Here is a 5,878-nt window from a genome sequence, read left to right on the forward strand (position 1 = left end):
GTTTTCAACTGATTTTTTTTTGTTTCCATCATACCAGGAGTCAGAGGTTTGATCAGATAGAAGTAAATTAACTGTTTTGTGCTTCAGCAGTCAAAATATGTATGTTTAACCCCTAAACGGTCCAAACATATATATACGTTCTTATGAGTAGCACCCCAAACATATATATATGTTTTAATTTTCCTGCCTCCAAATTTGGCACCATTGCCCTGAGATGCCTGGTCAGCATAGAATGGGTGTTAACACTCAGATATGATTAATATGGTGTGCACCATATTAAAAAATTCTGGGACCACTTAGTACCTTGTGGGAGTGCCAGCTAAATTGAGTGCCAGCTAGAGCAAACAGTGCAGCAAACACCAAGGATTCACTGATGTAATGTCATATTAACACTCCTCTTTTAAGAGGAAAGTGATGTTAACCCCAAGTTTAGGGTCTATTGATCTCTGTCTATCTCTGTATTTCTGTATCTCTTTGTCTGTCTATCTCTGTCTGTCTACCTCTGTCTCTGTCTGTCTCTGTCTTTCTCTGTCTCTTTCAGTCTATCTCTGTCTCACAGGTACACATGAATACAAGTATACATAGTGTAAATTACCTAGAATAACCCAAAAAATCCAGACAAAGTGCTATACTCTGCTTGAAACTGTGAGTAAACGTGATGACGCAGTCTTGTGGCTTTCTCTGAGACAGAGCTAGACGGATAGACAGGGAGCTTGACAGACGGACAGACAGACAGACAGACATGTTTGTGTAACAGCGAAAACAAAGCCAGGGCAATGCTCATCAAATGTCACCTGTAATCTTTCCTTATATGCTGCACCCTCGCGTATGCTTGTCAAACGTCAGCTCTTATCAAATGTTATCTTATCATGTCACTGTGAGGGGTGGACTTTGTTTTTCATGCTTCAAGGGAACTTATTCATCTTTTTTCAGCAAACCGGCCATATCCCACCAAGGCAGGGTGACCCAAAAAGGAAAACAAAAGTTTCTCTTTTTAAATTTAGTAATTTATACAGGAGAAGGGGTCACTAGCCCCGGCATTTTAGTCGCATCTTATGACACGCATGGAAGGGAACTTATTATTACCTATTATTATATTATGTATTCTCCTCCTCCTCCTCCTTTTTCTCCCCCTCTTTCTCCTCTTCCTCCTCCTCCTCTTCCTCCTCCTCCTCTTCCTCCTTCTCCTCCTCCTCCTCATTATTATTATATATTTCCACATATCCAAAACATTGCTGGGACATATAAATACTTTGTATATATTCTAAGACAATAAATGGCCAAGGCAGGTGTAAATGTCCACCTGTCAATGTGTTTGTGACAATTTGAGAACAATTTCAGTACCTAATACTAGTGTCAGAACAAAGAATGGTTATGAAATGACAAGAACTACTATAAATTGTAATTATCAGAACATAAAGATTATATAAAATAATATGAAAATAGAAAAAAAGGTATATCGGCAACACTTCTGCAAGTGGCAGGACTCGATGATCCCGTCACATGAGCATCCAGTGCCAACTTCTGGCCTTATATCTCTGTAAGTACTGACCCTAATTTTTTTTTTATTCTAAAACACTTAAAAAAATGTGCTATTTTTTCTATAAAAAAATTATAAAATATGCGGGGGCTGCGCAGGTGAACGTATATATACGTTTGTTTGGACCGTTTACGGGTTAAGAGGACAATGGAATTAATATTTATATATATATATATTGGCTCTTTGGAGTGACATATAAACTGTCATATCTGGGCACCTCTGAAAAGACAATGATTAGGTGTGAATGATGGTGAAAGTAGCAAGGCTACTTGTAGGACTTGTGGTAGCCAGGCAACTTGTAGGACTTGTGGTAGCCAGGCTACTTGTAGGACTTGTGGTAGCCAGGCGACTTGTAGGACTTGTGGTAGCCAGGCGACTTGTAGGACTTGTGGTAGCCAGGCGACTTGTAGGACTTGTGGTAGCCAGGCAACCTGTAGGACTTGTGGTAGCCAGACTACTTGTAGGACTTGTGGTAGCCAGGCGACTTGTAGGACTTGTGGTAGCCAGGCGACTTGTAGGACTTGTGGTAGCCAGGCGACTTGTGGTAGCCAGGCGACTTGTGGTAGCCAGGCAACTTGTAGGACTTGTGGTAGCCAGGTGACTTGTAGAACTTGTGGTAGCCAGGCAACTTGTAGGACTTGTGGTAGCCAGGCAACTTGTAAGACTTGTGGTAGCCAGGCAACTTGTAGAACTTGTGGTAGCCAGGCAACTTGTAGGACTTGTGGTGGCCAGGTAACTTGTAGGACTTGTGGTAGCCAGGCAACTTGTAGGACTTGTGGTAGCCAGGCAACTCAGGCAACTTGTAGGACTTGTGGTAGCCAGGTGACTTGTAGGACTTGTGGTAGCCAGGCAACTTGTAGGGCTTGTGGTAGCCAGGCAACTTGTAGGACTTGTGGTAGCCAGGCAACTTGTAGGACTTGTGGTATCCAGGTGACTTGTAGGACTTGTGGTAACCAGGCAACTTGTAGGACTTGTGGTAGCCAGGCAACTTGTAGAACTTGCGGTAGCCAGGCGACTTGAAGGACTTGTGGTAGCCAGGCGACTTGTAGGATTTGTTGTAACCGGGCGACTTGTAGGACTTGTAGTAGCCAGGCGACTTGTAGTCCAACATCAGAGAAAATGTGTACACTATAATGTTACTGGGGGGGTAGCTAGAAAATTATTCCTTTCGTATGCCTTCACTCAGGGTGTCATTTCTTCTAAAAATGGTGTTACATGAGAATGGCAGTGTTTCTCTCTATTTATTCTACTGTATCAGTGTGGAGACAACTTGTACACAATGTAAAGTGGCAAAAACCAGACGCGTTTTTCTGGTTTGTTTACATTACGTGTGGGTGGGGTGGGGAAGGCTGCCCTTCCTGGTTACTCATACTACCCAACCTGACTTCCTACAAATAAAACTCACTTCTCACCCTACATTAGGACTACAAATATTTTAAGGTAATTAATGAGTGTACTGTATATGCATTTTATCACAGTAGAATAAATAGAAACACTGCCATTCTCATGTAACACCATTTTTAGAAGGAATGACACCCTGAGTGAAGGCATACGAAAGGAATAATGTTAAGTTGGCCCAGAAAGCAGAGAGTTACCATTAATGGAGTGAAATCTGAATGGGGATTAGTCACTAGTGGCGTTCCACAAGGATCAGTTTTAGGCCCACTCTTGTTCATAATTTACATTAATGACCTTGATGAAGGGATTACGAGTGACATGAGTAAGTTTGCTGATGATACAAAGATAGGCTTCCAGCAAGCGTGCGTGAGCGTGTTAGATAGGAGTGAATGGAGACGAATGGTACTTGGGACCTGACGATCTGTTGGAGTGTGAGCAGGGTAATATTTAGTGAAGGGATTCAGGGAAACCGGTTATTTTCATATAGTCGGACTTGAGTCCTGGAAATGGGAAGTACAATGCCTGCACTTTAAAGGAGGGGTTTGGGATATTGGCAGTTTGGAGGGATATGTTGTGTATCTTTATATGTGTATGCTTCTAGACTGTTGTATTCTGAGCACCTCTGCAAAAACAGTGATAATGTGCGAGTGTGGTGAAAGTGTTGAATGATGATGAAAGTATTTTCTTTTTGGGGATTTTCTTTCTTTTTTGGGTCACCCTGCCTCGGTGGGAGACGGCCGACTTGTTGAAAAAAAAAAAAAAAAAAAAAAAAGATAGGCCATATAATTCACTCTGAGGAGGATATCAATGAACTCCAGGAGAATTTGGACAAATTAATGTCTTGGTCTGAAAAATGGCAGATGAGAAGTTCAGTGTGGATAAGTGTAAGGTACTTGCCCTTGGTAATGAAAATAACCCTCGAAGCTATAATCTAGGTGAAGTAGAGCTTGATCATACAGAATGTGAAAAAGACTTGGGAGTCATGGTAAGCAGAAATCTAAAGCCAAGACAGCAGTACCTTAGTGTGCACAACAAGGCCAACAGATTACTTGGATTTATCTCAAGAAGTATAAGTAACAGAAGTCCAAAAGTTATTTTACAGCTCTATACATCACTAGTGAGACCTCATTTAGATTATGCTGCTCAGTTTTGGTTCCCTTACTACAAGATGGATATAGACTCATTAGAGAACATACAGAGAAGAATGACTAAAATGATTTACTGTGTAAGGAACCTCCCGTATGAAGATAGACTTAAAACCTTAAATCTCCACTCTCTGGAGAGGCGTAAGATGAGGGGAGATATCATTGAAGTGTATAAGTGGATGACAGGCATAAACAAGGGAGATATTAATAAAGTACTGAGGGTGTCGAACCAGGTAAGAACCAGAAATAATGGATTTAAGTTGGATAAATTTAGATTTAGAAAGGACATAGGCAAGTGCTGGTTTTCTAACAGAGTTGTAGATGCGTGGAACAGTCTTCCCAGTGGGGTGGTAGAGGCTAGGACCTTGGGTAGCTTTAAGAAGAGACTGAACAAATATATGAGTGGGAGGGGCTGGGTTTGATTGGTGTCATTGGGTAGCTTTGGGTAGAGCTTTTGATAAGGACCTGCCTCGCATGAGCCAGTAGGCCTTCTGCAGTGTTCATTCTTATGTTCTTATAACCCTAGCACTTATAAGTTAAATAATGTAGAACTTAGCCATACAGATTGCGAAAAGGACTTGTGGGTTATGGTAAGCAGCAACCTTAAACCAAGACAGCAATGCCTAAGCGTACGTAATAAGGCAAATAGATTATTGGGATTTATATCAAGAAGTGTAAGCAACAGAAGTCCAGAGGTTATACTGCAGCTTTATACATCATTAGTAAGGCCTCACCTAGATTATGCAGCTCAGTTCTGGTCTCCATATTACAGAATGGACATAAATTCGTTAGAAAACATTCAGCGTAGAATGACTAAATTAATACATAGCATTAGAAATCTTCCTTATGAAGAAAGATTGAAGACTCTTAAATTACATTCACTTGTTAGACGAAGAATGAGGGGAGACATGATCGAAGTGTATAAGTGGAAGATAGGTATTAATAAAGGGGATATTAATAAGGTCTTGAGGATATCTCTCCAAGAGAGAACCCGCAATAATGGATTTAAATTAGATAAGTTCAGATTTAGAAAGGACATAGGAAAGTATTGGTTTGGAAATAGGGTAGTTGATGAGTGGAACAGTCTACCTAGTTGGGTTATTGAGGCTAGGACTTTGGGTAGTTTCAAATTTAGGTTGGATAAATATATGAGAGGGGTTGGATTTGAGTGGGACTTGCACATCAGAGCTTATTTCTTGGGTAGCATTGAAAATTGGGTTGGGCAAATGTTTTATTAGTGGGATGAATCGTAAAGGACCTGCCTAGTATGGGCCAACAGGCCTGCTGCAGTGTTCCTCCTTTCTTATGTTCTTATGTTCTTAACAACAATGGGCCTAAAACTAATCCCTGTTGTTAAATTAGACACATGTGCAACTCTTGGGTATCTTTATTGAAGAAACGTTTCGCCACACAGTGGCTTCATCAGTCCATACAAAGGATTAACTTGAAGAACAGGAAGCGAATGAGGTAATCAGTCCCTCAACCTTGAGTCGATGTGGTCAGTCCATCCATGTGTCTAATATATCAACATGTCGGTTCTCTGAACCATTCATCTACAAACCTGTCAGACACTGCAACTTCTTGGGATCTTAATACTTGGGAATTCTTCGCTTGCCTAACCCTTGGGCACGACCTACTTCCACATTGAACAAATGTGACACCACCTACGACTGCTGCACCTCTCCTGCCTACGGTATATAAGCTGCCTCTCCGCTCACATGCCGTATTCTATTCATGATTGATGGACAGAACACATCGACTCAAGTTTGAGGAACTGATTACCTCATTCTCCTCC

The sequence above is a fragment of the Cherax quadricarinatus genome, chromosome 36 (assembly GCF_038502225.1).
Source record: "Cherax quadricarinatus isolate ZL_2023a chromosome 36, ASM3850222v1, whole genome shotgun sequence".
NCBI lineage: Eukaryota > Metazoa > Arthropoda > Malacostraca > Decapoda > Parastacidae > Cherax > Cherax quadricarinatus.